The sequence below is a fragment of the Eptatretus burgeri genome, chromosome 7 (assembly GCF_056783735.1).
Source record: "Eptatretus burgeri isolate ZD-2024b chromosome 7, Ebu_testis_v1, whole genome shotgun sequence".
NCBI classification, from domain to species: Eukaryota; Metazoa; Chordata; class Myxini; order Myxiniformes; family Myxinidae; genus Eptatretus; species Eptatretus burgeri.
This window is the reverse complement of record NC_140967.1, coordinates 83,696,314-83,717,980: the sequence shown is the minus strand read 5'-3', so window position 1 is coordinate 83,717,980 and position 21,667 is coordinate 83,696,314. Positions and strand designations below refer to the sequence as shown.

General features: G+C 50.3%; 1 protein-coding gene across 31 annotated transcripts in view; it reads right to left on the bottom strand.

Moving 5' to 3' along the window:
* The window catches only part of LOC147023651 (neurexin-1-like), a 1,116,838-nt gene that overhangs the window by 908,580 nt on the left and 186,591 nt on the right, over window positions 1–21,667 (bottom strand). The window lies entirely within an intron of this gene.

The window sequence follows — 21,667 nt, the reverse complement described above, 5'->3', positions numbered from 1 at the left end:
ACCAAGTTTAAGAGAGAAGAGGTTTTTTCAGAGAACTTTTCTGCTATTCATATGGATAAGGAAAGTATTGTAATGGATAAACCAATTTATATTGGAACAGCAGTTCTTGATTTATCAAAGATATTGATGTATGATTATTTGTATCATGGCTTAAAGAAAGAGTATGGTGAAAATGTTTCATTGTTGTATCAGGACACTGATAGTTTTATCCTCGATATAAAAACTGATGATGTTTTTATGATATGAAGAAAAATATTGGAGTATATGATACAAGTAATTTTAGTAAGAAGAGTGAGTTATTTTCCAAAAAGAATGAAAAGGTTATTGGTAAGTTTAAGGATGAGTTGGGTGGAAAAGTAATGAGTGAGTTTATTGGATTGAGAGCAAAGGCATATGCTTATAAGTATGGTGATCAGATTGATAAGAGGTTAAAGGGAATTAAGAAATATGTCATAAAGAAATCAATAACTTTTCGAAATTATTATAATTGTTTGATGAATAAGAAAGATTAGATTTCCCCCACCGATGTATAATGGAAATTGTTCGTGTGCTGGGCTGTGAATCTTTGAGGTTGTGTTATTCTTTTCTGTCTTTTATTTTCAACAATCATCTCCTCACCATCTTCTCCTCAACCGCCATCATCTCCTCACCATCTTCTCCACAACCGCCATCATCTCCTCTCCATCTTCTCCACAACCGCCATCATTTCCTCACCTTCTTCTACACAACTGCCATCATCCCCTCACCATCTTCACCACGTCCGCGTGAAGACGGTGATTCCCACCACGTCCGCGTGAAGACTGCGATTCCCACCACGTCTGCGTGAAGACGGTGATTCCCATCACGTCCGCATGAAGACGGTGATTCCTTACACGGCCGCATTTGATGGCAAGATTGGATGAAAACGGTGAAAGGGGCGGAGCCAGCCTGGGGTGAATGGTCGAAGGTGAAGGAGCAAAGCCCCAGGGGCTATAAAGGGCCACGTTTGCTCACCGTTAATCAGAACGAGTTGGAGTACTAGTGGGAGTTGGAGAGAGGAGCTGGAGAGAGGAACTGGAGAGAGGAGCTGGTGTGGTGGAGTCGGGAAGGGCGCTTGGAGAAGAGCGCTTGGAGAAGAGCGCTTGGCGAGAGCATTCGAGTTCACGCTGCGCTGGTGTGGTGGAGTCGGGAAGAGCGCTTGGAGAGAGCGTTTGAGTTCGCGCTGCGTTGTTGTGGTGGAGTCGGGAAGAGCGCTTGGAGAAGAGCGCTTGGAGAGAGCGTTCGAGTTCGCGCTGCGCTGGTGTGGTGGAGTTGCAGTTGGGGTGGGGAGCTGGAGAGTTCGGAGGTTCAGAGAGGAGAGTGCAGGAAGAGACACCAAGGGTCGCCGAACCAGGACCCAACGAGTCAGCAAGAGGGTGGCCAGGTAGCCCGCTCGGTCTCTCCTAGCCCCTTCGGTCATCCTGGCTCCGAGCAAATTATAAAGGCTCACGAGTCCGGTTTTTCCTTTCTTTCTTGGGTTTTGCATGAAAGTCTGTGGTGCCTTGTCCATAAATAACAAACTGATTAAGTGCATGTACATTACATAATAGACATCGGCTGTAGGTTTTTGCTCGTGTCTTTTTCCCCATCCCCTCCATTCACTGCTTACGTGCATTGAAAATAAATACCCCCATTGTTTGAATGTTCACCTGCTCATTGCGTCCCTTCCTCCATTGACTGCCATAATTGCGTTCGGGATATTAGCTGGCTGATTATAAGCCGATAAAACGTACATCTGGTCCGACCGGACTTGGCGATGTAAAACTGCTCGGCAATCACATAAGGAACGACCTGCTTAAGCGGCTCGTTTTCGTGCAGGTCCCATTAAGGTATAAACTCCCAGAATTTTTGTCCGCGCAAATAATTAGGTACATCGACAATTCGGCGATCGACCCTGTAGCGTGTGGACAGAAGAGTTGGCTGGTTTATGGTGCGTTAAAAACACCCGTAGCTGGGTTTCGGCGTTGATCCGAAATCTGCGACTAGATTGCCACGTTCGGTGGGCGCGTGCAGCCGCAATCGGGCTGAAGGCGGTCGTCCGCACGCCGGAGTGGCGAAAATCTACAACACTGGTGTCAGGAGCGGGAAGAGAACTCTCCAGTCTCCAAATGAAATTAATGGAACCGGATCAAGATTGTGCGAGACCCTCCGGTTCCATTAAACTCTGAGCGTTCAAATTTTTTATGACCGATACGCAAAATGGCAGCTCAAGGCGAGCGGGGACAGGAGGGAATAGATTTAGAAATGAACGAATCTCTGGCTCAGGACGAAATCACCATGCAGGACACTCCCATGCAGGTTGAACTTCCCCCACAACCGAACCCAGAGCCCAAAGGGGGCGTGGGGGCGGCGGATTTTTGCACTCCCACCCCCTCCATCAAATTCCCTACCCAGACCCCAGCAAAGCCGTGACCGACCGAGGCGATTCAGCTCCGTCGGGGTCGGCTGACATCAGCCGAGTGGAGGAAATGTTGATGCGGATGATGCAACAGATGAAGGAAGAAATAAATACAAATGCGCAAGTAATGAATACAAATGCGCGCAAAATGAAGGATAACATGGATGCAAATGCGCAAGTAATGATGCAAAATATGGAAAACAAAATGGATGCAAACACGCGGGATCTGCAGAGCAATTTGCAAGCCATAAATGGCAAAATGGATGAAAATATGCAAACGCTGCGGTGTGAGATGCAGAACATGGGGCTGAATCTCCAGGCAGGGCAAGAGGCACTAAAGAAGGAATTGTAGGAAGCAAAAAGCAAAATGGGGAAGGAGATCGGCACGATACGAGAGGAGGTGAACGAATTGAAAGGGAGTGTAAAAGGTGTGTGGTCCGCGATGGAGGTGGGCAAGAAGGACGTGACAGGCGAAATAATGACGGTCGGACATGGAGTGATAGAAATTTTAAAAGGATGAGAGGCATTAAAGAAGGAATTGGAGGAAGCGAAAGGTAAAATGGCAAAAGAGATCGACACTGTTCGGGGAGAAATGAACGAGTTGAAAGGGCATGTCGAAGGTGTATGAGCCGCGGTGAAGGAGAGTAAGGAACACATGACAAAAAAATAATAACGGTTGGTCAGGAGGTAGACAAATTAGGACAAGGGATGAAATAGATAAAGGAAGGACAAGACCAACTAAGGCGGGAAACAAAGAAGGAATTGGAGGTCATAAAGGAGTGTAAAACGAGACACGAAGAGATGATGGAGATAGTTAAAGAGATGGGACGGAAGGCCGAGACAGAGGCGCAGGAGATGGGAGCATGGCTAGACAGACGATGGATTTAGACTGGCAAAGAGTGAGTTAGTAGAGAGACAAGGGGAGATAGGGCAGGTTAGAGATGACCTGGAAAAAGTGAAAGATGGGCAAGCACGAATGGAGGGAAGATAGGGGGTATGAAGGCGGAGTTGGTGGGATGTGTTGAGACCCGGTGTAAGAGGCAGGATGGCCTCCTTATGGAACAGAGGGAGACAATACGCTGCCTCGAGGCAGATCGTAGCCAGGTTGGGCCAGTGTCACTGAACGAGGTAAGAGGGTTGCATGACGTGGGAGTGTGCATGCCGAGTTTGGGGGGGGGGGGCAGAAGCACAAGTAATGAATACAAATGCGTAAAAATGGGTCTCTTGGCCTAATGCGGGCCCCCGGTATGACTGTTCCTGCGAGTATGCAGAATGCGAGTCTGATGGCATGGGGGAGTAAGTAGGACGGTGCGGAGCATGCACTGACGCAGACGGGGGTAATAAACTCCCCGGGCGAATGGCTCGGGTTCTGCGGGGGTGGGGCACCATTGGAATCTGGGGGGTCCGTCCCTCCATGTGTCCCTCATGGACTGGGAGGTGGGGTTCGGACCGCTAAAGGCCAGAAGGTGCCACTGCCTTCGTACGATGGGAAGACGGACCTGAGGGCGTATTTGGCCCAGTTTCACTGCGTGGCCAGGGGCAACGGCTGGGACCAGGTGCAGGGCGTAGCACAGCTCACGGCGGCACTGCGCGGCACGGCATCCGAGGTCTTGACCACGATACCCTTGGAAGGAAGGGGCAACAGTGGCGGACCTCTATTCAGCCCTAAATAACCGGTTTGGTATGGAACAGCAGAGCGAGCTTGTTAAGTCTCAGCTCAGTGGGCGCAAACGACACCCCCATGAGACGATGGGAGAATTGGTGCACGATATTCGCCGCTCAGTGGGGATGGCACATGCAATATGGCGCCGGAGTACCAGGAGGAGCTCGCTCTGGACCATTTTGTCCAGCCGCTTGCGGGCACCGATGCCGGGTCGATACTGACCACATGGCGCCCGGAGAACCTCCAGAAGGCGTCTGACACTGCAGCCCGTTGGGAGGCATCAAGGTCACTGACTGGAGGGGCCAGGTGACATGCAGTGACAATCCGGCAGGTGGGCCCCGTGAACAACGGTGCGCTGCGAGCCGGGGCTACCCTTGCCAACCAGGCGCAGTTGGAGAAGATGGTCCAGGGCATAATCGACCATCGGTTGACGAGATCTGGGCTGAGGCGGTCGGGCCCAGGAGGGGCGGGGGATAGGCCATCAGGGGATACCCCTATTCGGAACGAGAGGGGGTATCATTCGGAGTACCGGAGGCACACACCTTACCGGGCGAGGTGTATTAACTGTGGCGAGGAGGGCCACCTGCAGCGGGGTTGTAAAGCCCTGCGCAGGGAAGAGCCATGGCCCCCGGAGCACCAACTCCGCCCCGGACAGACCGGAATAGCTGGGCCCAAAGATCACCCCCCCCCCCAATCAGTCCAAGGCAAACTAAAAAGGGCCGAACATACAGGGCCGTGCTTGGCAGACCCAAATGGAGAAGAGCCCTCAGAGCTGCGACAGGTCATCTATTGTGGCCAAATTGGCAATAGTAGTTTGAAAATTCGGTGCAAAATTGCCGGCGTAGGGGTAGACGCCGTTGTGGACATAGGAGCAAGCGCCACAATCATCAGCCCTGTGGTCCTTGATTCGAGTGTGGACGGGTGGGAAGAGATCCACCGTCTGCAAAATCATAGTTTGCAGCAAGCTGCCGGGCAATAGCCCCCATCATAGGGCGTGGTTTCGTGCCCCTTAAATTGGGCACTGTTAAAAGAAAAATAGAGGTTTGAGTGGCGGAGGTGTGTGACCCATGTCTAGTAGGGTTGGATGTGCTGACCGCCGGTGGTTGCAAAATCGACTTAGGCCGAGAAGTCATGCAGTTGGGTGGTGAGGAATTGCCATTGGGGGGCATGGGCACGGAGGAGAGGGTGGAGCTGGAGGCTCCCGACTCCGTGGTCATTCTCCCAGGTGCCGAGGCAGTGGTCCCGGCCCGGTGGCAGGCACACCCAACCTGGCAGGGCTCCTGCGGCCTGGCCGAACTACTGGCGGGGCAATCAACCCCGGGTTTAGTCATGGGCCGCATCCTAGTAAACACCGACGGGCCTATCGTGCCCATCCGGGTAATAAATGTTAGCACGGAACCATGCACTATTAGACAGGGCACGAAGGTGGCAAATTGCACCCCAGTGGTAGAAGTCGCATAGCTGAGGGACGATAACATCAAGCCGGACCGGCCCCGGAAGGAGTCTCCAGAATCTGCTAGGAATTGGCCCGATCCCATTTGCGAGATGGTAAATCGGAGAAGTGTAGATTTGGAGGATGCCCAGCGGGAGGCCTTGCACAAACTGGTCGACCGACATATTGGAATCTTGTCCTTGTCACTCGAGGATATTGGACGTATGGGCCTGGTGAAACATCAGATCCACACCGATGGGGCCCGGCCTGTCTGTCAGCCCGCTCGACGGCTCCCATGGAGCAAGAGAGAGAAGGCTGATTAACAGGTAGAAAAGATACTCAATGCAGGTGTCATTGAGCCCTCGGGAAGCCTTGGATGTCACCAGTTGCGCTGGTCAAAAAGAAGGATGGGACCATGCGTTTCTGCGTGGACTATCGCCAGCTTAACAGCGTGACACTCAAAGACTCATATCCCCTGCCTAGAATTGACGATACCCTCAACGCCGTTTCAGTCTCCAAATGGTTCTCAACTTTGGACCTCAAGGGTGGGTATTGGCAGGTGGAGAGGGATAAGACGGGAAAGGAGAAAACGGCATTTTCTACAGGGAAGGGACTGAATCAATTCACTGTAATGCCGTTCGGTTTGTGCAACGCCCCGCCACCTTTGAGAGATTGATGGAGCGTGTGCAGGGCAGCATGCCATGGCAATCATGCCAGGTGTACCTGGATGATGTCCTAGTACACGCTAGAACATTTCCCAGGCAATAGCCAATTTGGACCAGGTGTTTGGGCGCCTCAGGCAGGCAGGGCTAAAATTGAGCCTGGAGAAATGTACTTTGTTCGCGACAGAGGTGGCCTATCTCGGATATGTGATAGGCCGCGAGGGGGTGAAAACCGACCCAGGGAAAATTACCGCGGTAGAGGAGTGGCCTGTACCTACAAACGTAAAACAGGTGCGGTGGGTTTTGGGTCTTTGCTCCTACTACCGGCGCTTTGTGGCAAACTTTGCGGAGATAGCCAGGCCCCTTCACCGGTTAACGGAGAAGGGGTTGAGATTTAATTGGACAGGGGAATGCCATCAGGCCTTCCTCAAATTAAAGGGGTGTTTGACATCCACACTCGTTTTAGCGTACCCCGCCGATGACGGGATGTATACCCTGGACACGGATGCAAGCCAGGAAGGATTGGGGGGCAGTCTTGTCTCAGACACAGGGGGGCGTGGAAAGAGTGATCGCATATTACAGTCGGGCCATGAGTAGGCCCGAACGAAATTAGTGTTACTCGCAAGGAGCTATTGGCTGTGCTGTCTGCCATGAGCTATTTCCATCCGTTCTTGTACGGGAGGAAATTCTTGGTTCGAACTGACCATTTCTCCTTGCAATGGCTCTTACGGTTCAAGGAACCGGAGGGCCAGATTGTAAGGTGGTTGGAAAAGTTGCAGCAGTACGATTTCAGTGTGGCCCATACAGCCGGTAAGGCTCATGGGAATGCCGATGTGCTCTCTCGACGCCCCTGTCTGGGAGAAAACTGCAAATATTGCACGAGGCATGAGAAGAAGGACCAATTGGCGGACACCTCCCAGAAACTCCCAGCCCGTGCGGCCCGGGTGGTAGGCCCAACTTTGCCACTAACTGCAGGGGAGGAATTTGGCGGTTTGGCATGGAGCACGGCCCAGCAGGAAAACCCCATGATAGGGCGCGTGTGCAAGTGGGTCCAAGAAAACAAGAGGCCCAGTGGGGAGAAGATCACCCCATTCGGGGTGCGAACAAAGGCATACTGGGTTCAGTGGAAGACCGTAGAAATGAGGCAAAACATCTTGTATCGCAAGTGGGTGGAGATTCCCTCAGAGAGAACTTCTTGGCTGGTGATAGTCCCTGATGGGTTTAAGACCCAAATTTTGAAACAGGTGCATGGTACCCGTGCCAGCGGCCATTTGGGCAGAACCAAAACATCTCGGGTCCGCCGGCGGTTCTATTGGGTCAACATGGGGCGCGATGTACAGGACTGGTGTCGAGCATGCGACGCCTGTACTGCCAAAAAGGGACCGGCACGGAGGATGAGGGCCCCACTCCAATTACATCAGGTTGGGGCCCCCCTTGAGCGAGTGGCCATGGACATTTTCGGACCACTGCCCCCCACTCGCCAAGGTAATCGATACATCGTGACGATGGACTATTTCAACAAATGGCCGGAGGCCTTTGCCCTTCCCAACCAGGAGGCCGGGGTCGTGGCAAGGGCCTTCGTAGAAGGATTTGTATGTCGACATTGGATTCCAGAGGAGCTGCACACTGACCAGCGGCGAAATTTTGAAAGCGAATTGCTAAAAGAAGTGTGCAGGCTCCAGGCAATTCGCAAAACCCGAACAACGCCCCTGAGGCCACAGTCTGACGGTATGGTGGAGAGGTTCAATAGAACTCTTATCCAACAATTGGCCCTCTACACCGCCGATAATCAGGAGGACTGGGACGAACATCTCCCGTATCTCCTGATGGCCTTTCACGTGTCCCAACATGGGGCCACCGCCTGTAGTCCGGCACTGCTCATGTACGGATGGGAGCTGCAAGCCCCCGTCGATTTGCTGTGCGGCCCGACGCCTGAGCGTCCCTACAGACCCCCAGGGGAGGGCCATGCCCGTCAGTTGGAGGAAGGCATGGAAAAAGGTCCATGCCTTCGCTCGCCGCCAGCTCCAACAGGTGGGTATAAAGATGAAGCGCAGGTACGACCACCGGAGCCACGCGAGTGAGTACCCACCGGGGGCGAAGATTTGGTTCTTCAACCCCCGGAGGAAGAAGGGCAAATGCCCAAAGCTCACCTCGCCCTGCCAGGGCCCGGGGGTCGTTCTGGCGCAAATCAGTGATGTGGTCCTAAAAATTAAAATGGGACCACGAGCCCTCCCCCGGATCGTCCACGCAGACTGCTTGAGTCCCTATAAGGGCGACCTTATGCCCTCATGGATAAGTCTTGCCGGAGTAGACGGAGCTGGACCTACTGCTCCTGCAGAGGCGCAAGGCTTGCAGAGCCTTGCTACGAGTACACGAGCCCAGGCAGGGGGTAGGAGACCCCCTTTCTCAGGGCACAGGAAGCACTAGCAAGCGGGATGGGTTAGAGTTAGTTCGACTGGCTTCATGGGGAAGTGAGTTGTTCCTCATGAAGCCCGTGGAATGGATTAGTTAGAGGGATTTCACTTCAGATTTATAATGGGAAAGCATTTTCGGAGACACGGACAGACTTTGAGTGTGTAGAGGGGACGTAGCTTAGCTATGTAGAGTAAAAAGAACGTGCATGAGTTTAAGGGATGATGAGGGAGCACGAGGTCGCTAGGGGACCCAGTGAGTGGAATGGCAGTGTTCAGCAATGTGATGCGAGTTGAGAAATGGATTGAAACACAATGAGTGAGTGAGGACCAGCGGGCCTGTGTGAATGGAGTGAATGTGGTATGCATGGTGCGATGAGTGATTTGGGGGGGGAGGAGTGATTCCCACCCAAGGGACCCCGGGGTCAGAGTAATGTTAGTTAGTGGGTAGCCAAATTAACAAAATGGAGGTCGTATTGTTGTTGGTGCGAATGTCGGCTCGAAACCCGTTTGGAGGGGTGCAGGAGTCCTGTTGACAGGCTGGGAGCATGGCTGCGAACGGTGAGTATCAATTAGTGGGTACCCCAGGCACCGGACTAGTCGGCCGCGGTTGGCCAAGGGCCCAAGAGGGGCCGGGATAGCATAGTGGGCACGGGTGGGCCCGCATGATGCGGGGCCCGTAGCGCCAATGGCCAGATGGGCAGTGCCGTGGGCACGGGCACCCGGGAAAGGGGCCCGTGGCGCCAGCCTGCCACGTGAGCGTCGAGGGGGAGTAGCCGAGAAGGGCACTCCCCAGATTTTAGGGAGCTGGTCGGTTCGGAGACAGTCTCAGGGCCAGGGCGTGCCATGGTTGGAGAATCAGCAGAGGGTAGGTCCTGCCTAGTGAGCCGCGCTGCCCAGCCACGAAACCATGCGAGGGCATGGATGAAAAATTGAGGGTAAGGCCCAAATTTGTGAGGACACCAACACAGGTGATGGGAATCTTGGTTGGTAGAACCAATAGTTTAAGTGAGAGGTGCTTTTGAAAGCCCTGGGGTAGTTTAAGGTTAATAAATGTAAGGGTAGATAGGGAAGTGTACCCTCCGCTCCATTCATCCCTTTGCTCTCGGTGGGCCGCTGGACTCACCGTGGTAAAAAGATCACTGAAATCTGAGGAGGCCATTCTGAGGCTTAATTGGGCCTCATGACAGGACGCTAGCTCTCCCTTATTCCCCTCCAGGAAGGGAACGTAGAGGTTGGGAGTTGGCGTGGTGACACTATAGGTCAGCCGGACAAAGACGATAAAGGGGGTTGGGGAGACAATTCTGAAAGAAAAATAATAATAATAAAAATAAGATGGGGCTAAATTTGGTTTTGCAAACTAAGGGAGTGGTTATGGACAGAGACAGGCAAAGGTGATAGGTTGGGAGGGAGACAGTAGGGTGGGTACGAGCCCGCCTTCAGAGCGGCCGGCACCACCGCACTACCTCCACAAAACCTCCAGAACGAGACAAGAGGCTGGCCAGCTTCGTATGCCGGCCTGTTTGTGCTACAGCGGCCTGTTCCGGCCTTGCTCGCCATGCCTTGTCTGCCTGCCTCTGCCTTGACCCCATGCATGCTCGCCCTTGTGTTTGCATTTGCCCCTGTGTCCATCCATCACCATGTGCACCAGGATAATCGCGCAAGTTGCTGGGACTGCCCTGCAGGCAGCCCCACTGACCATTGTATTTCCTTGCATCAGTGCCCATCCAGTGTTCTGCAGGGACTGCCCTGCAGGCAGCAGCACACGGGGACTGCATTGGTGCAGCCTGTGCACCGTTTTGTGTTTGCTTGCGTCATCCAGTTCAATTCAAGGGGGAAGCCTGGGACTGCATTGGGCAGCCGGCTACCTTCTTATGTTCAGTCCTGCATTTATTTCATGAGCCAGAGACTGCATTTGGGCAGCCTGGCTCCCTGCTTCAAGAATGGCCTGTGGGATGGCATATGGCATGCCGGGTTGGGGTGAGTTGCCTCCAGCAGATGAAGACATGAAAAAGGTTCTGTGACAGACAACGGGGCCTTCTGAACAGGCCCCGAAGATATCCGACCTTCAGCTGCGGAGCGCTCACCCTCATATACTGAATAACTTTCCCATGCCCTTTTACCCACAGAGTCCTGGGCCATGGTTTAGTGTAAAATGTTTAACGTTAAAATTGTAAATGAGTTTTGCTCCCCCTGCATGTTTGTCGTCGCACCGGCAATTGCAGTTAAGTCATCTCCATGTTAAGTATGAGTGAGTTTGTTTAGTTGGTTACACAGCCCGTAGGTTATTTACTTTTGGGACACGGATACACCAAATGTCGCACTCAGGGATCCAAAGGTAAATCGTACTCGGGGAGAACTTACACATGAAGGCACACGAAAATTTGACGACTCGGGACGAGTCTGTAAAAAGGGGAGGGGTAGTGTTACGGTTGTGGAAATTCACAGATCACCATTCAGGTTCCCCGAAGATCAGTTATGTCAATAAGTGTGTGTTCCAGGTTAGATTTCACCACCGATGTATAATAGGAATTGTTTGTGTGCCGGGCTGTGAACCTTTGAGGTAGTGTTATTCTTTTCTGTCTTTTATTTTAAACAATCATCTCCTCACCATCTTCTCCACAACTGCCATCATCTCCTCACCATCTTCTCCACAACCGCCATCATCGCCTCACCATCTTCAGCACGTCCGCGTAAAAACGGTGATTCCCACCACGTCCACGTGAAGACAGTGATTCCCACCACGTACGCGTGAAGACGATGATTCCCACCACGTACGCGTGAAGACGGTGATTCCCACCACACCCACGTGAAGACGGTGATTCCCAACACGTCCGCGTGTAGACGGTGATTCCCAGCACGTCCACGTTTGAAGGCAAGATCGGATCAAAATGGCGAAAGGGGCGGAGCCAGCCGGGGGTGAAGGGTCGAAGGTGAAGGAGCGAAGCCCCGGGGGCTATAAAGGGCTGCGTTCGCCTGCCATTAATCAGAACGAGTTGGAGTACGAGTGGGAGTTGGAGAGAGGAGCTGGTGTGGTGGAGTCGGGAAGAGCCCTTGGAGAAGAGCGCTTGGAGAGAGCGTTCGAGTTTGCGCTGCGCTGGTGTGGTGGAATCGGGAAGAGTGCTTGGAGAGAGCGTTCAAGTTCGTGCTGCGCTGGTGTGGTGGAGTCGGGAAGAGCCCTTGGAGAGAGCGTTCGAGTTCGTGCTGCACTGGTGTGGTGGAGTTGCAGTTGGGTTGGGGAGCTGGAGAGTTCGGAGGTTGGAGTGCGGGCAGAGACACCGAGGGTCGCCGAACCAGGATCCACCGAGTCACCAAGAGAGTGGCCAGGTAGCCCGCTTGGTCTCTCGGAGCCCCTTCGGTCATCCCGGCTCTGAGAAAATTATAAAGGCTCACGAGCCCGGTTCTTCCTTTCTTTCTTGGGTTTTGCATGAAAGTCTGTGGTGCCTTGTCCATAAGTACCAAACTGAATAAGTGCATGTACATTACATAATAGACATCGGCTGTAGGTTTTTGCTCGTGTCTTTTTCCCCCATCCCCCCATTCACTGCTTACGTGCATTGAAAATAAATACCCCCCATTGTTTGAATGTTCACCTGCTCGTTGCGTCCCTTCCTCCATTGACTGCCATAATTGCGTTCGGGATATTAGCTGGCTGATTATAAGCCGATAAAACGTACATCTGGTCCGACGGGACTTGGCGATATAAAACCTCTCGGCAATCGCATATGGAACAAGCTGCTTCAGCGGCTCGTTTTCGTGCAGGTTCCGTTGAGGTATAAACTCCCGGCACTTTTGTCCACGCGAATAATTAGGTCCATCGACAATTCGTCGATCAACCCTGTAGTGCGTGGACAGAAGAGTTGGCTGGTTTATGGTGTGTTAAAAACACCCGTAGCTGGGTTTCGGTGTTGATCCGGAAGCTGCGCCTAGATTGCCACATTCGGTGGGCGCGCGCAGCCGCAATCGGGCTGAAGGCGGTCGTCTGCCTTTAAGTGGCGAAAGGCGGAGTGGCGAAAATCTACAACAATATATATATATATATATATATATATATATATATATATATATATATATATATATATATATATATATATATATCATACTTATATATTGAAAGATATAAAGTTCACATTTCTTGGCCTATCGCTATTAATATTCTTTGTAGAACTTTTTGAACACTGAGTATTGCTGACATATTTGAATAAAAAAGTTAAAAAACGTGCATGACCATAATCCCTAATAAGAGATTGCATTTCCAATGTGACTTCTACTGAAACCAACCAACACTTCGATGTGCTGTGAAAGCGTAACAAAATCAAATTTAATTCGGGAGAAAAACACTTCTTACAAACACAAACTATGAAGGTGCAATGTACATATAATAAGGAGGGTCATCTATTCTTCGCAAGCCAACACACAAGAAGCTCTTAATGCTGGATGATAATGAGTCATCCGCTGGCTTCCATTTGGCTAGCTCTGTTGTACTTCTATAATATTAAAATGTATTGATCCTCCTTTTATGCAAAATTGCTTTGGTGGATTGCTTGCCAAATGTTCCCCTTTTTTTGCTCTCAAAATATCAGATATATATATACACAAACAAATAACAACTTTAAGAGTGCCAATCTTGCTCTCTCCAATTTAAAAACAGCACACAATTGGCCATGAGACAGGAGATCTTTTCTCAAAGTTAGGATCCCTGCAGCATATTCCACTGTCTGCTTATTCAACAATTTCACCCATCAAAGGCAGCCTGCGAAATTAGTTCCTGCCTTGGCTGCCAACCAGGTTTCTTACAGCGGCACATTTAGCTGGTGCAATTTAATATGCCCACATCAGCTCTTCTAAAACACCCCTTTCCCTGCTTTTCATAACCCATGGATCATGTAGCATGGATTTCTAAAAGTTGAATTATTGCTTCACTACAATTGCTCTCTCTCTCTCTACTGCAAGAAGTGGTTGAGAGGTGGGGAGGGGTGGTATAATTAAGTTGATGAATGCTTAACATACCCTGTTTTTTTGCTCCAATCTCCAATGCCAATTCTGAACAAGTCCAAAGACAAGGAAATTATCCAATGAAAGAATGAGATTTACATTGTATGTGGCAAAAAATGTGGATAGGAGAATATAGTCACACAAGTAATCCAAGAGCCTCATGCAACAACTGCTCATCATTCAATGAATGACCTGCTTAATCCAAAATTTCCAACGCACACTTCACAATCTGGCATTCGTCTTCACAATTCTCTCAACCACACCCACTTACAGCACCAGATAATGGCTGTCACAAAACTTTACAACAATGACACTTGTACTAACTACCCTATAATCTTAGCAACAGTAAGCATGGCAGGGTCATCCATTGATGACTTCCCACCCGAGAGGTTGCCGCATGTGGATGACTGATTGGCACTTTCTCCTTCCAGTTCATCTCAGCAAAGTTCCCCAGACATGATACGTTGTGTTTTATGGCCTACTGTGTTATTTTAATTCCTGTCTTATTGGTCATGTTTTTCGTCAGATTTTCTGTCCCAAACCGTATTTCTTATGTTGAATCGTCAAGTTAAAGTCCTGGCAAATTCCAGCCTACTGGTGATAGTCGGGTTGTCAGTTTTTAAAAAAAAAAACTTTTATCCCACATGACTTGTTTTCGCACCTTTTATCCCAGGTATTGTTACTTCTGATCCCTCAGCTCAATCCTTTTCCTCTCCAAAACCTCCAAAAATACAAACATAACACTTCTTCATGCCGAAAAAAAGGAAAACAAAAACATCAGAAAAAAAAAACTATTTTCCATGCACATTTACAACTTCATTCTCCATCCCTTCTTATTTTCACTATCCCCAAAAAGAATCTTCACGACATAAAATGTCTCTTCCTTTAAAAGCTCTTCATAACATAATAAACACTTCAAAAATGCATTTTAAAACACCTTACTCTGCTTACTACTCCATCAGGAACAACCCATTCATTATTGTTCTTCATCAAAATTTTCCTCCAAAGCCAGCCGCCAACTGGGCATCCTCCGTCATACAAAGTCCTTCCTTGGCATACCTGAACTCCCAAAGACTTGCAAGGACTGTGTCTGCAGATTGATAGAGTGCTTTGGGCTGGCTCCCATGCCCCCCCTCCATCTTGCTCAGCTTGACACCATGGAAATCAAGGCCTTCAAGATAATTGGACTCTCCCACGCTGAAGCTGAGTCTATGGGTCTATCACTTCACCATCGCAGACAGGTCGGTGATCTCTCTATCTTCTACTGCCTTCTTTCTGGTCTTGCACCCTCTGTTCTTTCCATGCTTTGTCACCCCTCCCCCTACCCCCAGGTTACTTACTGCAGGGCTGATATGGTCCACCATCAACTCCCTTCTGGTGAAACTACCCAAATCCAGGATCACTGCTCTACTCAACTCATTTGTTCCTCTTTTTCCCCACCTGTGGAATCAATTTCCACATCCTCTTCAATATCATTCTTCCCTGCCGGTCTTCAGGACAGCTATTCACTACCATCTCAGATTGTCCTCAATCCTAAAACATGATATTTTCTACCCTCGTTAACCCCATCCAAATCCCTCCTCCTTCCAATTTTCTCTTTTTCCCTCCTCGGAGTTTCCTTCTGTATCCATTTTGTCCGCCTCGTGCACGCGTTTTCCGTCCTGTTTTTGCCTGTTATGTCCTGATTGGGTTCACTGTATGAGCTCTTTCCACGAGCCTCAACTATGTATACAAAAAAAAAAATTCTTCCTTTTTCTTTTTTACAAAGCTTATTTCTCAAAACCTCTTCACTCCTAAACATTTAGTTCATCCAGCCTCCTCTTTCACCTATAGCCAAATTTTTCCAACAAGACTGCAACCAAAAACATTTGCATCATCCAAACCATGAAGTCTGCCGCAAGATAATCAGTTTGGGAATCCTGACACGTGCACTCTATTACTTACGAAATCTAAAGATTTTGTAAGTATATTGATGACTTCTGTCATCTGTTTGTGTGTTTGTTTGTGTGTGTGTGTGTGTGTGTGTGTGTGTGTGTGTGTGTGTGTGTGTGTGTGTGTTTGTTTGTAGGCACGATAACTCGAGAACGGAAAAGCTACCAATGTGAAATTACACCACGTGATTCAGGAGGGTAATGGCTAGCGCTGATTATATTTTGGTCAAAATCGGTCAAAGGTCAAGGTCACAGTGAGGTCAAACATCCAAAAAAAGTTATAACTCGAGAACGGAAGAAGCTACCAATGTCAAATTACACCACGTGATTCAGGAGGGTGATGGCTAGCGCTGATTAGATTTTGGTCAAAATTGGTCAAAGGTCAAGGTCACAGTGAGGTCAAACATTCGATTTTTGATGGTTTGGTACAGAATGATCATAGAAACTTCTGGTTTGTGTCGCTACCTTCTCTCGAGACAGCTTTTAATAGACAAGGTCAGAGGTCAAGTTGAGGATTTCGTAAGTACCAGTCTATGATTGCTTGTTGAATTCTTTATTCAAGCCTCCCTCTAGTTTGTCCTTCATCCCTGCTGTTTGTGCCCCTCTCCCCTCCCTCGTCCACTGTGTTGTCCTGTTGTGTCCCGATCCATTCAGTGTTCTAGCTCTTCCACAAGCCTAGACTGGATACAAAAAAACTGTCAAAGGTTGGCAACCATTGTGCAGGAATGATTGTCTGAATGGTCTCTTTTTGTGTTGAAGTCCCTTGGAAGAAAAGTCATACACAGCCAGTCCCCGACTTACGATGGTTCGACACATGATTTTTCGACTTTACGATGGTGTGAAAGCGAGCTGTTCGGGTTAGTAGAAACCACATTCAGTTGAAACCGCATTCAGTGGAAACTCGAGAGAAGACCCTTGACATGGTGATTGGAGGAGGGTTCATGATCTCGTGTGTCCCATGTGAAGCACTCGTACCTTGCTATTTTTTTTATTTTCATAAATATAACACTTAAAAACAAGGGATTTCCCGAGGCATGATATTTCTGCACATGTTGTTTGATGTCCAGATGTGCGATATTGAGGAAAATGCATAGCGGCCACACCCCCATCCGGCTGATTGACAGTCCTACAGTCCAGCCCTCCCCACGGATCCTGCCTATTCTTTTACAAAGGAATTTAGTTTTGTGGAATCCTTCAGAGCAATTTGAATTACAATACCAAAGGATGATTCACAAGGTAAAACTGTTACATGGTACCAGAATCGTTGCCATTCATAGAGGCAGATCGGAAAGATGTCATCTGGAAAAAATTATTATTACTATTATTATTATTACTATCATTATTAAAAACGAGAATGAATTCCCAGGTTTGACCGATTTGGTTTTTTTTTTTTTTCCATGGTCAGGAGAACTGAAAAGTGACAATCAACTGAACAAACCAAGTAGGTTCTCATGTGTAGCCAAAGCATGTTTAAGGTAGGCTAGGCTAAGCTATGATGTTCGGTAGGTTCGATGTATTAAAGGAATGCATTTGTCGATGCATTTTCGACTTACGATGGGTTTATCGGGATGCAACCCCATCGTAAGTCGGGGACTGGCTGTATTATATAATGTGAACAGAGGTGTCTGTCCGTGTGCTCATCTGTTTCCCTTTTACGGAGGCCACTTCCCATGCTGCATTTTGAAAAGCTCAACATTCACTTTTGAAATGATGGGAGAATAGGTATAAGTAATGTTAATGCCAAATTTTATTTCAAAAGCAGTATATTTTGCCCTCTTTTTAGACAAATGAGCAAATGCCACCGTCGCTTCACTGGTGAGAACATGAGAGAGAGAGAGGGGGTGGGGGTAGAGAGAGAGAGAGGGTGGGGGTAGAGAGAGAGAGGGTGGGGGTAGAGAGAGAGAGAGTGGGGGTAGAGAGAGAGAGAGGGTGGGGGTAGAGAGAGAGAGAGAGAGAGAGAGGGGTGGGGGTAAGGAGAGAGAGAGGGGATGGGGGTAGGGAGGGTGAGAGAGGGGGTGGGGGTAGAGAGAGAGAGAGAGGGGTGGGGGTAGAGAGAGAGAGAGAGAGAGAGAGAGAGAGAGAGAGAGAGAGAGAGAGAGAGAGAGAGAGAGAGAGAGAGAGAGAGAGAGAGAGAGAGAGAGAGAGAGAGAGAGAGAGAGAGAGAGAGAGAGAGAGAGAGAGAGAGAGAGAGAGAGAGAGGGTGGGGTAGAGAGAGAGGGTGGGTGGGAGAGAGAGAGGGTGGGTGGGAGAGAGAGAGAGAGGGTGGGAGAGAGAGAGGGTGGGTGGGAGAGAGAGAGGGTGGGTGGGAGAGAGAGAGGGTGGGTGGGAGAGAGAGAGGGTGGGTGGGAGAGAGAGAGGGTGGGTGGGAGAGAGAGAGGGTGGGTGGGAGAGAGAGAGGGTGGGTGGGAGAGAGAGAGGGTGGGTGGGAGAGAGAGAGAGGGTGGGTGGGAGAGAGAGAGGGTGGGTGGGAGAGAGAGAGGGTGGGTGGGAGAGAGAGAGGGTGGGTGGGAGAGAGAGAGAGGTGGGTGGGAGAGAGAGAGAGGGTGGGTGGGAGAGAGAGAGAGAGAGGGTGGGTGGGAGAGAGAGAGAGAGGGTGGGTGGGAGAGAGAGAGAGAGGGTGGGTGGGAGAGAGAGAGAGAGAGAGGGTGGGTGGGGAGAGAGAGAGAGAGGGTGGGTGGGAGAGAGAGAGAGAGGGTGGGTGGGAGAGAGAGAGAGGGTGGGTGGGAGAGAGAGAGAGAGAGGGTGGGTGGGAGAGAGAGAGAGGGTGGGTGGGAGAGAGAGAGGGTGGGTGGGAGAGAGAGAGAGGGTGGGTGGGAGAGAGAGAGAGGGTGGGAGAGAGAGAGGGTGGGTGGGAGAGAGAGAGGGTGGGTGGGAGAGAGAGAGGGTGGGTGGGAGAGAGAGAGGGTGGGTGGGAGAGAGAGAGGGTGGGTGGGAGAGAGAGAGGGTGGGTGGGAGAGAGAGAGGGTGGGTGGGAGAGAGAGAGAGGGTGGGTGGGAGAGAGAGAGAGGGTGGGTGGGAGAGAGAGAGAGGGTGGGTGGGAGAGAGAGAGAGAGGGTGGGTGGGAGAGAGAGAGAGGGTGGGTGGGAGAGAGAGAGGGTGGGTGGGAGAGAGAGAGGGTGGGTGGGAGAGAGAGAGGGTGGGAGAGAGAGAGGGTGGGAGAGAGAGAGGGTGGGAGAGAGAGGGTGGGTGTGAGAGAGAGAGGGTGGGTGGGAGAGAGAGAGAGAGGGTGGGTGGGAGAGAGAGAGAGGGTGGGTGGGAGAGAGAGAGAGAGAGAGGGTGGGTGGGAGAGAGAGAGGGTGGGAGAGAGAGAGGGTGGGAGAGAGAGAGGGTGGGAGAGAGAGAGGGTGGGAGAGAGAGAGGGTGGGAGAGAGAGAGAGGGTGGGTGGGAGAGAGAGAGAGAGGGTGGGTGGGAGAGAGAGAGGGTGGGTGGGAGAGAGAGAGAGGGTGGGTGGGAGAGAGAGAGAGGGTGGGTGGGAGAGAGAGAGAGGGTGGGTGGCAGGGAGAGAGAGAGGGTGGGTGGGTGGGTGGCACAGAGAGAGAGGGTGGGTGGGAGAGAGAGAGAGGGTGGGTGGGAGAGAGAGAGAGGGTGGGTGGGAGAGAGAGAGAGGGTGGGTGGGAGAGAGAGAGAGAGAGGGTGGGAGAGAGAGAGAGAGGGTGGGTGGGAGAGAGAGAGAGGGTGGGTGGGAGAGAGAGAGAGGGTGGGTGGGAGAGAGAGAGAGGGTGGGTGGGAGAGAGAGAGAGGGTGGGTGGGAGAGAGAGAGAGGGTGGGGAGAGAGAGAGAGAGGGTGGGAGAGAGAGAGAGAGAGGGTGGGAGAGAGAGAGAGAGGGTGGGAGAGAGAGAGAGAGAGAGAGAGAGAGAGAGAGACAGAGAGACAGAGAGACAGAGAGACAGAGAGACAGAGAGAGAGAGAGAGAGAGAGAGAGAGAGAGAGAGAGAGAGAGAGAGAGAGAGAGAGAGAGAGAGAGAGAGAGAGAGAGAGAGAGAGAGAGAGAGAGAGAGAGAGAGAGAGAGAGAGAGAGAGAGAGAAGCAAGTTGGCGTTAAGTTGTCGTCATGTGTGCCCATGCACAAACTTTCCTTCCTTCAATTTTTTGTGGCACAAACCTTCCAGGGAGTTCCCTGAATCCACCAATGTTGCCCAGATAAAAATGGCGTTCCTTTCCTGTGGAAATTCTCGACAGACTATTGTGCAGTTAGACCTGCGACCAACTATAGTATACGAGACTACAACTCTCATATACTACAGTTCTAACTGCAGCATTTTTGCCTTGGTGGTTTAATTTAAATCCATTTATCCATTCTCAAGTTATAGCACAGCAAACAAACAAACAGACAAACATGGCTCCTTTTATAATTGCAGACAAATTCAAGATCTGCCTTATGATGCTGCACCACCATTTTGTTGTGGGCGGTATAAATAGCTGCACCACCAATCTGATTGAAACTTGCCAGGAATATTGCTGGGGGATGCCAGGAAATTGCTTCCTTGCCAGGAAAAAGGACGTGCCTTTTCAAGGTTTGATATTAATCGGACAAGCGGTTCCCAAGTTTCGGCCATTTATCTGTCAACAAGACACGGTGCTATGACGTCACGAATGATGTCACAATTATTTTTTAAATTTCTTTTTGCACGATTGACATCACAATTCTTCTTCTTCTTCGTTTGGTATGACGTCACAATCGACGGTGGGGACCTGAGTATGTGCCTTTTCGAGGTTCGATATCATTCTTCATCAGTTTCAGCTGTTTCCCAAGTGTTTCCCAAGGTTTTGGAAGCTGTTTTTTCCTAAGGTTTGAATTAATTGTTCAAATTATTAATTAATCCCAATGTTTGAATTTTCCCAAGGGAAAGAGCTGTTTCCCAAGTTTTTGAAAGCTGTTTTTCCCAAGGTTTGATTTAATTGTTGTGCTTGGTAGACATTTGTGAATACATTTACAGAGAGAGGGGCAAGAGAGGAGGTGGAGAGAGGGGAGAGAGGGGCGAGAGAGGGGGGGAGAGAGGGGGAGAGAGGGGGAGAGAGGGGGGAGAGAGGGGGAGAGAGGGTTAAGAGAGGGTTGAGAGAGGGGGCGAGAGAGGGGGGCGAGAGAGGGGGGCGAGAGAGGGGGCGAGAGAGGGGGCGAGAGAGGGGCGAGAGAGGGGGCGAGAGAGGGGGCGAGAGAGGGGGCGAGAGAGGGGGGCGAGAGAGGGGGCGAGAGAGGGGCGAGAGAGGGGGCGAGAGAGGGGGCGAGAGAGGGGGCCAGAGAGGGGGCGAGAGAGGGGGCGAGAGAGAGAGAGAGAGAGAGGGGAAGGGCGAGAGTAGGGGGGAGCGAGGGGGGGAGAGAGAGGGGGGCGAGAGAGAGGGGGAGTCACAAGTCTTCTTCTTCTTCATTTGATATGACGTCACAATTGACGCTGGGGACCTGAGTATGTTTCCCAGGTGTTTCCCAAGATATGGCCATTTATGATACGGTTGGTCCAATCTAATTGAAACAATATCCCAATCCAGTCATCGTTTATGAGAGCGAAGGAACGAAGCTGCACATACTGGCACGCAACTACGGGCATGCACCTACAGGCCCACACGAGTATATATAAATACCACCAAAAAATTTGTTACCAAAAACTGAAAAAGAATGCAAATTTCAGAGTTGTTAAAAAAGGCCCTTTTCAGGAAACAAGTAATTGGTGAGCAACTGCAGCTGTTCTGCAGCAATGGAAGTAAATTAAGCCTTGAGAGTTGATGCAAACAATTCCTACAGGTGTCCCAACTTTTGTTGATTAGTTACAAACCCTCTGTTTGTGTAAAAGCAGTGTTCGAACAGACTCTGTTGCTCCACCCTCTGAAGCATTATTTGGAAAATATTGCACTGCAGGAAGTAGTATATTGCTATCATAATGGCGAGAAAAAGACAATTAACAAAGGAAGACAGACAGACCATTATAACCCTTAAAGGTGTCGGTCTTTCCTTCAGAGAAATTGCAAATAAGACAAGGTGTCAGTGAGTACAATTTCCTGCACCATCAAAAGGCACTTGGAAACTGGAGGAAATTCTGACAGGAAGAGGTCTGGCAGACCCAAAGCCACAAAACAATCAGAAGACAAGTTTCTGAGAGTCAACAGCTTGTGTGATAGGTGGCTCACAGGACAGCAGCTTCAAGCACAGCTTAATACTGGTCA